This window comes from Pseudopodoces humilis, chromosome 10 (assembly GCF_049639895.1).
Source record: "Pseudopodoces humilis isolate 2021_Gansu_Grassland_sample_001 chromosome 10, ASM4963989v1, whole genome shotgun sequence".
NCBI classification, from domain to species: Eukaryota; Metazoa; Chordata; class Aves; order Passeriformes; family Paridae; genus Pseudopodoces; species Pseudopodoces humilis.
The window spans coordinates 25,380,967-25,397,124 of record NC_142209.1 but is presented as its reverse complement, the minus strand read 5'-3'; the positions used below and the strand labels follow the sequence as shown (position 1 = coordinate 25,397,124).

The 16,158-nt window shown below is 40.3% G+C and overlaps 1 protein-coding gene across 8 annotated transcripts in view; it reads right to left on the bottom strand.

Moving 5' to 3' along the window:
• Positions 1-16,158, bottom strand: part of ELAVL4 (ELAV like RNA binding protein 4) — an 80,176-nt gene that overhangs the window by 24,463 nt on the left and 39,555 nt on the right. The window lies entirely within an intron of this gene.

Sequence of the window (16,158 nt, the reverse complement as noted above, 5' to 3'; positions counted from 1 at the left end):
AGAGCAAATATGCTGTTTTCCTGTGGAAGCCATTTGCTCTGTGTTTTTGACATTGAAAGTAACACGAATTTAAGTACCTACCAACCATTTTGTCAGTTCTACCACTGGAAATTCTGAAGGCTTGATTTTATTTTTTTTTCCCTGAAAACTATGCTCTAGCTCAAGCAGAAATTAATCCAGGGAACGTTTTGGCAAGGTGTGTTAAGTACTCTATAATCTCTTCTACTCTACAAATACACTATTCCTGCTGGTTCTATGAAGAACAGTCATTGTCACAAGCAAAGCAAAAGCAAGCTACTTTCTCAGAAAGTCTGAAGCCCTCCTATTGCAGGAAACTAGTCTAATAGCAACTTAGCAATGAGTATAACTTAATTGCCCACCTGTGACCAGGTAAGTTAAAAAAAAAATTGTTAGAAAGATCCTTTTTATTTGGAAGTAAGTTACTGTTGAATGTCACGTCACATTAAAGGACTGTGGTGCCCGCTATAAGCAATCACTCATGAGAACAAGCACCAAATGGGACAGCAGCGATCCAAACTGCCTTAAATTGTGGTTTTGTTGTCCCCTGCCCAAATGTAAAACCTAATTAAAGCTGCCCTCCTGACAGCCGTACCGCGAGCGCCGCTGCTTCCCTGACACAATCCCTCCCTTCAGAAGTAGGGCACGTCTGACAGCTCATCTCGCATCAGCCAGGCAGGAGCCGTCAGACACTAACAGCCTTCAGTCACTCTGGCTTTGGGACCAAAAGATAAATAATGCTCACCACGAACTCTCCGCATCTCCCCAGATCCATTTTGGCCCATTCAAACCTCGGTAAGATTTAGGGAAGAAACTGGTCACGGGGTAAGCTTCTCTCTATTGCAAAAGCTCAGTGCAACTTGCTGTCCACCTGTGGCTCTTCCAAGCAAACCTGCACATACTCTTCCCACTGGTCCAAGTGTTTCTCAAGGCTGAGATGTTTGTAATAAACAGCACCTATGGATGGCTGGCAGGGTGAGTGCTTTCTGTCTTTTAAGCAAGAGTAACCAAAGAATTCTGACATTCAAGGCAATGCCTGCTCCAGCTGGTGGGTCCATTTCAGAACACCACCCTGTGAGCCTTCAAACCAATTCAGAAGTGTTTTAAACACATTCCTGAGATGAAAAAGGAATGACTGCAACTCCTATGAAAAGCCATATGAAGCAGACTTTTGGAGAAGGTTACATAAATACCCTTGAGATGATATATTCATATTGCACAAAGAGGGTCAAGTGAAATGACTTCTTTTTTCTTGTTGCTTCCACAACAGTTACCAACAAATAGAGCTGTTCACCTAAAAAAGGAGGTAAGCTATAGAGAGAAAATTCAGATCAAGGGAAAATGAGATTGGATCATGAGACCAGTTCTAAACCTGCTCCATGTCTGACACTTTTTTATACCAGTAATGTCATTCATTCATCCTCCACCTCTTTCCCAAGGAGAATCACCCACTGTCACCCCAACAAATGCACACTGCAGTCTCAGGAGAGGAAACCAGGAGGGAAGCATCTTCTGTACAGTGCTCCTAGGACCAAACAATTAAGCTAAGGCTGTCACTGTCACAATTCACTGCAACCCATCTATGAAGGGGAACTTGTTCTGTGCTTAGTGCAGCTCTATCACAACATCCATTTAGTCTATAGCTTATTTACAATACAGACTCCTTATGTTTGTACAAACCAGGATTTGTTTAATATGTTGTCCATTAACAACAAGAAAGCATTCTCCCCTTATTAACCCTCACTTTTACAATAATTTAGGGAAAAATGCACCGTCTTTCTCAAAGCAAAAAAAAACAGACAAGCATGAGTTATAAATCACTTGGTTTTTGTCTTTTGCAGGAAGGTGGTTGGGTACAAGCTTTGATTAGGAACCTTCCACCAAATTACTGTACTTGGATTATCTTTAGTTCTTTTGAAAAGATCACACTTTTACATTAGAAAGGTCAGCTGAATTTAAATGAAATCCAACCTAGAGCCCCAGATAGAGTGTGATGCTACAGTGCACCTACGAGCAAGAAGCATGGCCTGTCCTCAGTTTAAAACAGCCATCAGCATTATGTGAGTTCAATAGATCCTTCTTAAAACACTGCTGGAGAGGAAAGCCAGGTTGAAGACTAACAGTGAAATACACTTTTAACAGATTCCCTCCTAAGAAACATGCCTATAGTTTCACAGAAAAATAAAAAAAGTAAAGCTAACCCCAAACCTCTAGGAAAAATCCTCTATGTTCCATAGCAAGAACACCTGCAAAGGCTACACAATGACACAAAGATCCTCAGATGGCACAAGATCCCTCAAGCAGTCTCCTTCCCAGGCATCAGAACCCTGATACCTAAAGAGCAATGGCCCTCCCCATCAGGTATCTGCACAGAGAAAATTCCTATCGCTGCCTTAATGCCAGAGAGACTCAGATAAAAGCTCATTCATGCAGGAGTGAGGCCTTTTTCGGGGAGCTTGAGGGGAGACATGAGTTGCACAATGAGGTCCCATGGGAGCCCTATGCACACAGGATTTAATAAACTCCAGCCCAAGTGGAAGGGGCTCCTTTGCACCAGGCCTTCCCCAACAGAGGCGCTGCTACATGATTAAAAAATCCCCCAAAGGAAGCCCTTGCAAACAGTGTGCTACATCCCACGTAAAACTCTCCCTCGGGGAGAGGATAAGAGAGGGAAAATGAACCAGACGTACAGACACCACTCACTCAATTTTAATATCTGAATGGGAAGAGCCAGATACCATGACAACAAGCCTAGGAAAATAAAAGAGGAATAAAAAGAAGCGTTGCCCAAAATGTGAAACAAATCCTATAAATGTAGCTAAAGCAAATTATTAGTGCTGGTGAGGTAACTGCAAGTCCTGGGCCTTCACATGTCACTGGAAGGGAACCATGAGGACCTGGACACAGTGACCTCAAAATCAAAGCAAGACTCCCCAAACCCATCTCCAAGCTCCCCACAACAGAAAGAAATATTCATCCAGCACCTTGAGTTAGAAAGCTTGATTTGGCCAGGCAGTGCCAGAGGAGATTACATGAGTTTTGTCTTCTTCTGTAGTTCTGACAAATCTCTTAATGCAAGATGGTGTAATTTAATGTCCTGATTTTCAGAGATGCTGAAGCAGTAGCAGTTCTTGTGTAAATTAAATACCAATTGACAGTAACTGCCATTTTTCAAAATTAGATACTGAAATTATTTTCACTTTAGAATGGCCCCATATATCCAACTCAGAACACAACGAAGCACGCTTTGACAGCCAGCTGCTGCCCAGTGCGCCACCAGATCCTTCCAAAAATCCTACCTCCACAGAAACTTCACGGGGACTTCCAAAACCATGCAACCACTCAATTTTATACTTGACCACATCAGCAAAGAAAGACACACCTGCTCTTGAAAATCATGTCTCACAGTCTCCTAAAGGCTCTGATCATTTCAGATGTTCTGCATCTCACCTGAAACAAGGCTTTGCTTTTAACCTGCAAGACTACAGAGTTCAACCAAGTCAGCTGTGCCGCTGCTGTGCTTGAGGACACGGACTACTCTGCATAGAGAAAGCTTAAGTGGCAGTTCGCAACAGATGCTGCTGACTTGGCTGGAGTCCTCTGTGGTTCCCATTACCAGAGCATGGAAGCATTTTACCTCTGAAACACACCTTTCCTCACAAATACCACTGAGGAAAGCACTTTTATTCCTGTTATGGAGAAGGAAAACTGAAAGGCGTTGTGATTTCCAGGGTGAACTTGGACAGAATAACACAGCCACTAAAACAGGGAGCTAAAACTGCAGCTCCCCCACTCTAAGACTAGAACCTTATCATTGGCCCATTGAGAGTTGTGCTGGGCTAGAGATATCTTGTAAACAACACACACATTTCATGCTCTGTAGAATACATTATCCTCCTTTTTCTTTTTTGTTTGCTTGCTTTTATCAAGTTTCTTTAAATGCAAAACTGGATTTTCAGCATGGGTGTGTTCATACTACTGCAAGCAACTGATTAAGTAGGTTTTGAAAAGCTACTGCTCCTGACATACACAAGACAAGTGAGTTCCATTTCTGAACAAATATTTGGATTTTGCTTCCCTCAGTTGACATCTCTTGCTTCCCTTCTTTTCATCTTCTCCTCCCCCTTCCTTTAAGGAGCACACAGCCTCTGAATTAGCAGCTGTTCTGAGAAGAGCAAAGCTGCACTCCTCCCCGCTTTGTCCCAGAACAGAACAGGGACTGTACTATAAAAATCCAGTGTTCGGGGGACAGGCATGAATGGACAAGAAACAGCCATGACTTGTCTATCCTGAACAGTAAATTCAATGCTGAAGAGACGACTTAAACACAAGAATGCAGACATTAGAAACAAACAGGCTAAGTGAAAACAAGATTCAGTGAGCAAAAGTGAAAACAAATAGAACCAGATAAAAAAGCCCTAAAAGATGTAGCAACAAATAAAAATTGTTATCAGCAGTGTGGGAAAAAAATCTGCAAAAGGAATTAAAGAAGTCACTGCATTATATTAAGCATGCAATACATTGTGGGAAACAGTTCTCATCCAAAACAGGGGATGTCACACTTGGGAGAAAGGACACAGCATCACTGGAGAAGCAGTACAAAAGAATGGTAAAGACCACACAATTCCAACAAGGAATGTATGTACCACAGAAAAGGAAGGCAACAAACCAAAGGCAAATTTCTGCAGTCACCAAGTTTTTAAAGTAAGACCCAAGGCTCAAGAGTGAGTTGAGACACAAGCTTACAAGTGTCCAGTGCTAAAACACTAAAACACGGTACCCTTTAATGAAATTTGACCAAAGGGAGATACAAAAGCCTAGAGATACTTCTAATATGTCAAGACTATGACTAGAGATGAAATATTAGAAGTGTGCTACTTTTAATACTGTTACTCAAACTAAGATGAAATTATAATAGGGTAGAGAAAGAATCATAGACTGGAACCAAAGAGAATAGGCACTCCAAGAGCCTGAGCCAGCAGGTCACAGAAGAGGCACATGCTTCATTACAGCAGATCTATTCTCCCTCCTGCACATCATCTCAAATGCTGGCAACTTCTGAAATTTAGATGAAAGTAGAATGCAACTAAAAATTTAATACTGAACAATGGACCAGAATCTTAAGGCAAACCAAAAGAAACAGAATGATTACTGACTGGTCAGGCTTCAACCAAAGGCACAGTAAGTTCAGATCACTGTGAGCCCATACTGTACCACGTTCACGGTTTTGGTGCAAATATACCGAACTTGTGTGAAAAAGGGCAATGCCAGACACCCAGAGTCAAAGCTTATGAGAAGCTCCACTAGAAAAAGATGGCAGTGAGTGGTAGAAGAAAGGCAGAAGGACAGAGCCTGTACACAGACCAAGGTTCCTACTTCCATGAAGTGTCAGAAAACAGCAGAGTGGAAAGAGTCCTGGCTCAACAAAGATCTTGGTTCACAGGCGAGAGATTTTTAATAAAAAAGGCCAAGGCCACACTCTATCAATAAGAAGGAAGCAAGCAGAGGACATGGGGAAAGACACAGCTAAGATCTGTAAACATCAGTTCATCATCAAAAAAACTGGAATCATTTCACGTAGAAGTGGTGGCAGTAATGCTTCCAGTCTAAAAGAAATGGCAGAGGAACATAAAACTGGAGAAAAACAAGAGTAAATTTTGCAAAACAAGAATATTAAGTAGGACATATTATACTGCAGCATCAATATCTAAAACCTGTTTGGCTGTAAATTCAAAAAGCCCTGGTAATTTTGTCATTAAATTATTTAATTCAGCAACATTTAAGGTTTTGTACCTCAGCCTCTGTCAAACAGCAAAAAATCAAAAGCCACAACAATACTAACAAATTTCCCAGTAATTCAGAAGAATGACTCTCAATACCTGTTCTATCTCATCAACAGCCTCTGCTAATTAAACTCTGAGCTCAACTAACCACTTTTTCCAATGCACAGAAGAAAGTAATTTATTACAGACCGGAATACAAAATTTAATATTAACAACAAACTCGTGACTGCAGCATTTTTAATCTGATCAGCAGAAACATAAATAAAAGCTGCAACCTGACAGCTAAGAAGGTTAATCTGTAATAGTTAGATTTACGTAGATTACTTTACACAGCATCTGGAAAGATGCTGAGAAAGGTAAAGTTACTTTATCAAATTCCAAAACATGCTACCTATAATAGTTTTGCTATGCGTTGATATATAGACCGTAGGGAGCCTCACCACAAAATTTGCTTCAGCTTTAAGACAGTACTTCCAAAAATTTTAAAGCAAAACCAGGATGGTTTCAAATGTTTATAATATTCCTTTTAGATACCTGCAGGTAACAGAAGTACTGAAAACTACTTCAAGGAGAAAATATTATGACTTTGTGTGCACATACTACTTAGTTCTATCACTTAATCTTGGTAATTTTTCTGAGAAGAATATTAGCATAAATACGCTCCTCAGTAAATTTTCTCCAGCACAAAAATGTCAAAGTAGCAGATTTAATCTGTATCAGCTAACACCTTCCATTCTGACATCTACATGTATGGCATTGGATGTACCACCGACTGATGCCATTGTTGGCTGACCACCACTAAAAACAGTGCAATTTCTGTGATACACAACTCTTATAAAAGGCTTTTCACAATATTAAACACATAGGTGGTAAAGAAGCTTGTTCCTTTTGTTCCAGTTTGGCAAAATACTTAACCTGAAGCAAGTGAGTACCACAATACTACCAAAAACCGAAATGAAAGTAGCAGAGCAGCTATTCCAATGCAGCAGAAACCATAAGGGAAAAATATGTTACCAGTCAAGCTTCCAAGCTGTTCATGTTTGGGGCTGGGTTTTTTTGTTTTTTTTTTTTTTTTTGGTTAAGACAAAGTAGCTTCCAGAGCAGGAAAATGTTTAAAGAAACAGAACTGGGCAAAGAGATGCACTGGTAAATAGGAATGACACAGATACAGCAAGTAGGAGAACAGAGAAGTCTAAAAAAGGAACTGCTAGAGAATACTTCTTGTTACATGTCCTATCTTCTCATGCCCTACCTACCGTCCTCACAGCCAGGAAAGTCAATACACCCCCTCCATACAGCCAACAGCTTCCCAGGGAAGGAGGAGGCAGCCTCATTCTTTGGGTCCTAGAATTCTGTAGAAAAAGGAAGGAAGCCTGTTGATGCCTAACTTAAGGTATTTCCAAATGTGTTCGCACATTTATCTGAATAGGGCAGCAGGGAGATTAGAGCTGTACTGCAGGAACAGCAGCCTCTCTAGTACAGCAACAATTAATCACACTGGCAATGCTGCCATTTGTTTGCTTGCAGGTGAGTATGACGCAGCTTTTTGTCCATCTGCTTTTGCAACACCCCTTGAAAACCATCTAACTGGAAAAAAAAAAGGCAGTTTGGGCTCTTGTGAATAAAAGCACTAAGTGTTCAGTCTTTCTCCCCCTCAAGCTGATATATTCCACTGATTAAAGAGATACTGAGAGTCATAAGAAAAGTACTGTGTCAGAGTAGAGGTCTGCCTGGTGCAATATCCTACCTCCAGCAGTACCTGCAAGTCAGTAACTTGCGCTGAAATTCCTAGCAGGGACAAGCAGCAACATCTGCAAAGTCAGTGATGGATCCTGCTCAGGGACAACAGAGAACAGCAGCTACATCACCAGCGTGCAGCACTGAGTCAGCCAAAACAGAACCAGTGAGCAAAGCCAAAGAAATGGACTGGCCACGATGATTTCTTGCACTTTTCTCATAGAATCAGAATTTCACAGGAATGAGAGCAGAGAGTGACCACAAGATTGTGGTATCACAGAAATGGGAAATAAAGTACCTGAGCAAAACAAGTCTTAATAGACATGGAGAGATGCAGAAGAGCCCAAACAAAACCCAGGCTGTATCACAAATGGTTTGAATTGTCAAAGGCTGCAGTACCCTATCAATGACTGTTCCAGGAATGAAGCACAGGAGATGAAGAGAATGCTGATGAAATCCAGAGATTTACTGGCAAAGACTGTGCATCAGAGCAACTTCCAATAGCCCAGATTCCCGAGATTGTTATCTGTGCTGACTCTTAAGCACAGGACTGCCAGTGAGCTGCACACAAAGGTTGCTGGACTCCCAGTTCAGCAAGAGAAACTGTGCTTCAAGCAGGAGAAAAGAAGAGGTGGTGAGCAGCGTTAAGGATATAGAAAACACCCTCTCCATATATCCTTGTGTGTAAACAGCAAAATTAGAAGTTAAGAACTTTTAACGGTAAGTCAATTTAAAATGATGGCCCAAGTTTCCAAGCAGTGATACTGAACCTTTGAAGACTTCTGGAAGCAAAGGAGAAAAAAAAAAAAAAAAAAAGAAGATTTAAGGCCAGGCAAGACCTTCATACAGTAAATATCCCATAAGGAACTTTGCCCTCTACAAATGGCATATCACTTGACAAACAGATAAAAAAAGAGGTTGGCTTGATCATGTAAAATGGGTCTTTCCTCAAGTCACAGAGTAACTCCAAAAGCAAAAATCTGAAGGACACACTCTGAGGGGATGGAACCTGAATGATTACTTTGATCAGTTTAGGGACTGCACATAAACTGAGGTAGCAGAAAACAGAGGAGAGGCAGGAATGCTGAGGACATTCACACCCCTAGGAGCAGCAGATCCCAAAACCAGTTTGAAGGTTTCATGCTGGCCATTCCCAGAAGCCAAGGTGAAGATCACCTTGGCAGAACTCTTTAGGCTGCAGAGAAAACAAATGGCTTGCTAGGGGGAAGTCAAATGATGATGGATCAGCTCTGCAAGCCAAAAGGGGCAAGGACTCCCTGGCTCACTGATTCAGAGAATCAGCTACCGCAGGCAGGCCAAGTAACCCCAGTCACGAGTTTACCGAACACCACATGAAAGTCAAGAACAAACTCCAAATGCAGTGTTGGTGAAGTTAAGCCTTGTGAAAAGGGAAAGCAGGAGGCAGATCACTTTCCAAAGCGTTTGAACTGGTTTTACACAGGTCACTTCTGTTTCTGGACAAGTTGTGTAGCAAGAGCACAGGGGAACCAGGCAGAGGTGACAGCCACAGTACAGCTGCTGTGCTGCTCACAGGTGTGGCTGAAGGGTAGAACTCCTTGAGCAGCAGGGAATGGAGAAATGCTGGGAAAGTCAGCCTTGGAGCCCTGACAGGTACCTGGGTATGCTGTCTGCTGCTGCCCCAAAGTCCCCTGCCTCAGCTGGGAGTGCCTTGCTAGTGGCTGACAATCTCCCAGAGTTTTCCTGGCACTCACATTCCTTTCCTCTCCTTTCTCCTTGGGCTAAAAGGAAAGAAAAGAAAAATAGTTACAGAGAGAAGCAGCCGAAGCACAGGGTCTGGGCTTCTTGAGGAGAGGGCAGAATGATCCAATAAGGAGAGAACACCAGAAGGGTGTCCCCTGAAGCGTGGAGTGCCATCAGCAGAGAGTTACACCAGAGCCACTTCACTGGCTGCTCCCTGGGAGACAGCTATCTTCCATGCGGGTGACAGGAGGGATGGAAAAAAAAGTCTTAAGAGTAGAAGGTCAGCAGACACACTGGAAAGCCTCACTGGTAACCCTGGATCTGGAAGTCAGGATTTCAGAGGTGTAGGCATGCCTGTGCTGGTTGAGGAAAATCACACTGGTAATCCTTCCACACTGGGCCTGATGGGAAGGTGATGGTATTTACCCAAACCAAGCAGCAAAAAACTGAAGAATATGCTAAATATGCATTAGAGGCATTTAATACACTTCAGAAGCAGCTCAGGATTGAAACTGGTGAAGTTAATTAGAAAGCTCTTTTGCAGCACAAGGGTCATGCCTGCTTGCTTTCTGCCTATTTGCCCCAATGCTCATTTCAATTGCTTTTTTCCAATAATCAAGAAATCAAAATTCTTTTGTTCGCCAGCACAGAGTCTGCACCAGGCGACTGCAGAGAAGTGATAAAGAAAATGATGGATGCTAATTTGACCGTTTTCCTCAGCGTTCAGCACAGACATCAAACCACACAAAAAACATTTTAGAGATCCAGCATTGAGATGCTCGCTACTGTTTTTGTGTCTCCCCTCCACCCAGAGCTAAGTTCAGTTACTTAATGCAAATGTTCATTAAAATAATCAATATTTGGGAATTGTCTTGAATCTGCAAGCCCTTAAAATAGGATATGCAACATGGAAATTACGTTGATCTCTGCTCCAGAACAGAATATACTTCAGGAAATAAGCTATAAAAATAACTAGGCTATGAAATTAAGATCAATTTATCAAAGGTCTTTAATAACATTCAGAGCCATATATTTAGTCCTTTAAAAATAATTCTAGATTTCAAATTTAAAAGACTCTGAAACATGTCTGGTTTTCCATATCTTTTAATACTTCATTCTCAGCATAAAATGAAAAAATAAAGCATAGTCTGTATCCCATCTGATTAGCAAAAAGAATTTTTTTCTTTTCAGTTCCAAACTACATTATCTTAGACTTCTGCTTCTCTGGGCACTTGACTTTCAGCTGCACTTAAACCACTCTTTCCTCACTGCATTTGTCTATGCATTCAACACAAAGAAGTAACTTCCACACAAATCTCCTTTACCTAATAAATACAGTGAGGCCAATGTACAGTTACTTCCTGAAAAACCTCAGGCAATTCACTTAATTTGGTATTATTTTTTCAGACAAAAGAACTCTAGCTGAGTACTCCACTGCATAAATATTTTTCCTATTTCAGCAAATACCAAGTCTTTTGCTTTCAAGGAAGTCAAATGCAAGAACTCCACTGCTTCTCACAGAGATTCCCTATACAGTCAATTTGAGGGGCACTACTAAGTATGGCCTTTAAATGCAATCAAGCCAAATGCCAGAAATATATATACAATTTCTGGTGAACACCACAGTAAGAAGGCTTTTTTTTTTTCCCCTGTTTTGAAGGATTGTATTAATTCTCCTGTTCTACCAGAGCAATGAAATTGCTGCTAACACTCAGTCCAAGGCAACAGGATCTGTGCCAAATAAATGATCAGAGATCAGTGACTAGTTACCACTGCTCTACAGAGAATTACTAAAAACCCCTTCCAAGTCAACAAGGGAATAAACTACCTCTACAAGGTATTTCTCTCCTAAACCCTGTTATTAGGTGGGCTTATGCCATGAGGCATGAGTGTTTACATACTTCCTAAAGAGTTTATAAGTCTTATCTAACATAATCCCTGCATTCTATAATCCTATCTGTTTAATGTATTTTAAGTGGGGAAAAACTGCTGTAACCAATAGTATTTCAAAATGGAAGGCAATTCTAAAGCACAATCAAATGAACTGGACATCAAATGCAGAAGTAGTTTATGCTCAGATTAGACTTTCACTCAGATCAGGTACCCTAATGCTAGGTTTCACTGTAAGCTATATTTATCTGCATATGGATCTTTTTTTTTTTCTATCCACAGGACACTTTTGGCCACCACTTTAAAAAACTTCTAAAGTAAAGATAGATGAAATATTTCCAGCCTTTGTATGTGAATTTTTAAGTGAATACATGTTTTATCTACAGCTTCTAAGCATAAATAGCTGTGAACTATTTCCCTTAAAAAATAAATCTTTTCTCCCCTTGAAAAAGCAGCACTATTTTACTAATCTGTCTACAATTTCCAGCGTGTTTCACCTGCACACATAACCGTGCAATAGTTACCTATTGTCATGAATTGCATTACCAAAAGCCTGTTCCCTATAATTAAATTTAGCCATTAGTCCCATTTTTCCCTTGTGTCTTTACATTATGATGAGATCCTAGAGTCCTCCTTTGACTCCAACCCAGATGGACCCGCTGGGACCTCCTGGTTATCTACTCTTATCATGCCTCAAAACCTCCAATTAAAGGACATAAAACTTGGCTGCTGCCTGCTGCAAACACTGGGCTGATACTCGGCCATGTCTGCTTACCAGGGAAAGCTTAGGGGGTGTTTTCCTCCTACTGCACACCTGCCATTGCTTCCCTCCTGGAGAACATGTCCATTCCTGCCAGTCCTCTCTCCTGCCTCCCTGGGCATCACCAGTGTGCAATTAATGGCTTCTGCTCATGAGGATACAGACCTTCTTCATCCCTTGCTTTCAAAGCAGTCACCAAATCCAGATGCTGAAATTAAGGCTACTTAATTAAGCTCCAAATTTCAGCAAACTGCAAACACGCAGCTCTGAACAGCATGGTCTAGATAGAAACACACTAGTTCCCCATCACTTGCTGAACAGACTTGGTTAAATAAAATCTAGATCTTTGCTTTTTACAGCAGCACCTTTTCAGTATGGGCTTCTCATTTTACAAAAAAGTTGGAATTTTTTTTTTCTAGAGGGAACATGGTATCAACTTAAATCAGTGCGGACAAACTTCTGGGTTGAAGGAGCAGAACAGCCTTCCCAGGTTAACAATTTACTGGTTTCCACAAATGAATGAGCACCACACACTTCTCATGTGCAAAATACCCTCCTGTACTCTCATAATGCTGTATGATTTCTGATTTTGCCATTTTTACTAGGTTTTGGTTCTTGGATTCTATGCTTGAACATCCAAGGAGTGAACAATCCATAACTTCTAGAGCAGACTACAGGTAAAGCAGTCAGTATTTGTTTCTCTCCTTTTTACTCATTGATATTTAAACTATATTTACAATGTCGTGATTATTTCCAAACTGCAGTTCATAAATATAAAATACTGAAACTAAAGTGAAAGCCTTTGGTCTTTGTACATAATCTTAAAGGAATTGCAAATTCAAAAAGGAACAATTAAAAAAAACAACCCAAAACCAACAGAGTTACATTCTGGGCAGAGGAACAACTAAGTTCCTGATTATACATACAAAGAACATCAAATTGTACCACACAGCAGAATTAGGCAAACCCTGCCATGACTTAAGGGATGCACAGAACTCTTGTATCAATAAATATTCTGCTTTACAGTGTTCCTGGATCATTTGAAAATGTGAAAGATTTGCAAGCCAAAGATTTTTGGATACAAATCATCTGAAGATTCAAAGGTGTAAGCTCCTGGGTAAGTTACAGAGAAACAAAAAAAGGAATCGTTAAAGCTACCAAATGAATTAAAAAATTAATAACAAACATCCCCTTCTCCCACACACAAACTATGTCAACAAGGACAACTCAGTGGGCCAGAAGCACTTACAGTGTCTGACGGACACTACACTGACTGGATCTTTTGTTTGCAAACACAGGACAAAACAAGTTCAGTATTTCTTCTCTGAGAATTCTCATGAATTCAAGCCCTCTCCCTCTGGCGATGAAGATATTTGCAACTGGTTTTCTTCAGACAAAATAAGAAATAAAGAGCATCTGCAACACACTCTAGCTTAGCATCTCTGGTTAGTGCTGAGCCTCACTCACATCCATCTGAAGCCAAAGGTTTCCTCCCTGAAGTCACCTTCTCTCATCTAATGCTGCTCTAAAATGTTTATACCACTTAGCTGTTTTTTTTTTAACCCAAGTTCCTTCTCATTTTTTGAGCGCAGCTGATTAAACCTGAACAACTGGGTTGTTGGACGAAATATGCTGTAGCTATGAAACGGTACAGCAGGGACCAGTTTCACTGTTAATTTAAAATGCTAGAATTAATTAGGTAGTGTAAATGAAGAATTTAATAAGCACACTTTACAACCACAAGTTCTGCCTTTATTAAACACCCCTGCCAAATGAAGGCAACTATCTTCAGTCTGTTTTTCCTTGTCTCATTCCCTTAAAATCTCTGCAGTGAAAAAAAAAAACCCCAAACCGTTTTTGCTATTGCAACCCCTCCCCCATAATTAAAATGTATGCCTGACTTCCATCTCTCTCAAGTCATTAGCATCTTTAAAAAATGCTACTGTATATCCTGCCTGTTCTGAGAAGCTACCAAACAAAACCCAAGTTTACGATTTTGGGTTTTGAATACCAAATTAAAGGCTGTCTTAGAAGCTGTCATTCCTATTCAACTCAGTGTGGTGTACTACCAAATTAGCATAGTTTTTTAGTAAAGGAATATGCTTGTTTTAACACGTGCCTTTCCAAAGCGAGGGGGCAACTTCACAAACCAATTTTATTAGAAACTCCTACTACTGTTCTAAGACTGCAAAAAGATTTGGAGCAGATGACTATTCCTGTCATACATTGTTTAACCAAATTTAAAATTAATAAAAGAGTTCAGGTCATGAGTTTCATTAGAGAGATCCAGTATGTTTTAACAGACTTCCTATAACACCTTTTACCTCCTTGAAAAAAAACATTTCAGAAGACTCAACATTATTCCAAAAAAACCTTTGCATCTCCTTGACAGGGGAAGTAGAATCTTTTACATGAGCCAATTCAATGCTACCTAGCTTCAGAAATACATTTGAGGTTTTCTACTATGGTGTTGCCAGGATAACTGTTTAATCATTACTTGGTTTATGACCTTTTCCATTTTTCTTGAAGCAAGCTCTCTCTACAGCTTTTTATTCTGACTTTTTTTGATTTGCCTGATAATTCAGCCCAGCAAGAAGGAAGCAAACTTACAATATATAAAGACAAACCAGACTTCTAATAGAAAAAGCAGTACATTTGTTTGAAGGCATAACAAAACAGAGCATGCTTAGCTTAGACTTATTAAAGCCACAAAAATTTCAACAAACAATGAAAAATCCAAAGGCAGAAAAAATCTAAACTGTTTCACATCTTCACTGCTTCAGCAACAGTTTAAGAATTTCACTGGGGTTTTTTGCCATAGAGCTTTCACTGTCAGAAAAAATACTTCTATTGATTTTTAATAAGGAGAAAGCAAAGAACCCCTGAAAAGCCAGTCACTCCTCTAGCAGCCTATTGGCATACCTCCACCCCTCCCCTCCCAAAAAAACCCAATCCAGGGGCCTAATGAAGAACACGCTTACACGATGATCCAGAAAGTTGAGCCGGCTATGACCTCAGTGCATTTCCATTTTGTTACTCTCCATGTTCTAAGAACCTTAAAAACATGAACTGCTTCTGGCAAAGGGCTGCATTTGATTTACTAACTCTGAATTCAATGTGAGGAATGAGCATGCATCCTCAAATTCAGTTATGATGCACAATGCCTTGATAACAGGCCTGAAAACCTTGGCAGATGAAATTCTGTTTTCAAAACCAGCACAGATAATTTGGAGAACTATTTTTTTTTTAAATTTGGCTTTTTGTACTTGTATCACCACTTAAAACAACATGTAGGGGTGACACCCTCAGGGCATCTGTGTAAGTTTTTTTTAAGGAATGGTTCCTTTAAAGTATTTTAGTGATCAAAGATTTATGCACTTCGTATGGAAAGAAAAAGCATAGGCAAAAAAACTACCAGAGAATATGTCAGAAGATCATATAGCAAATTTCTCACATCTTCAAACAGAAATACAAAGCCTGGAGATGGAATGAAACAAAAAGAATACTGTTCCTAGCTGATGAAGTAATGGCTCTCTGTCCAAAGACAACCCATTCCCTGTGAAAACAACACCAAGTATCTAAAGTCTTGAAAATATATTGTAAGAACATTAAGAATTTGAGAGATAGTGTAAGAAGTAAAAGCTCATGAAACACCAGATCAAAATTCAGGCTAGGTACCCTAGATTTCTGCAGATGAGGGTTTAATTTCTGCCTGAAATAGCTGAACTAACCTGCAGTTAAATTTTTCAGATCATTTTCAGAATAGAAGAAAAACAAAAGTCTGTAAAAAAAATAAAATAAATAAAAAGTCAATTCCATTTTTCAATCTTTTTAGAACACCCGAAGCTGCAGCCAAATCAGATTTATTGCAATAGATAATCATGGTCAACGTGCTAAAGAAAGCTCTGCTAGACTACACTTGTGAGGACTCAAGCTGCCCTGCAGCTACTGCCATTTGTTATGTGCCTTGTGTTCAACCAGAGCATTGCTGTGTGTCAGGAAGTAAATAAAAAAGAAGCATTGCATGTTGAAAAGCACTAAGCAGATCATCCTAATGCTGCCAATACAATGGCTGCCAGGATGTTACAGAAACAGGTACGAAGGTTTGCATTTTAATTCCTCATCTTCCCATGGTGCCTCTTCCCACAGAGCACACACCCAAGTTGCCAGGAGAGCCTCTGAGGGGAGCTGACGCCTTTTCTGGAACCCTTTCCCTCCCAAGGCTGCTGCTCTCTGTGCTAAACATAA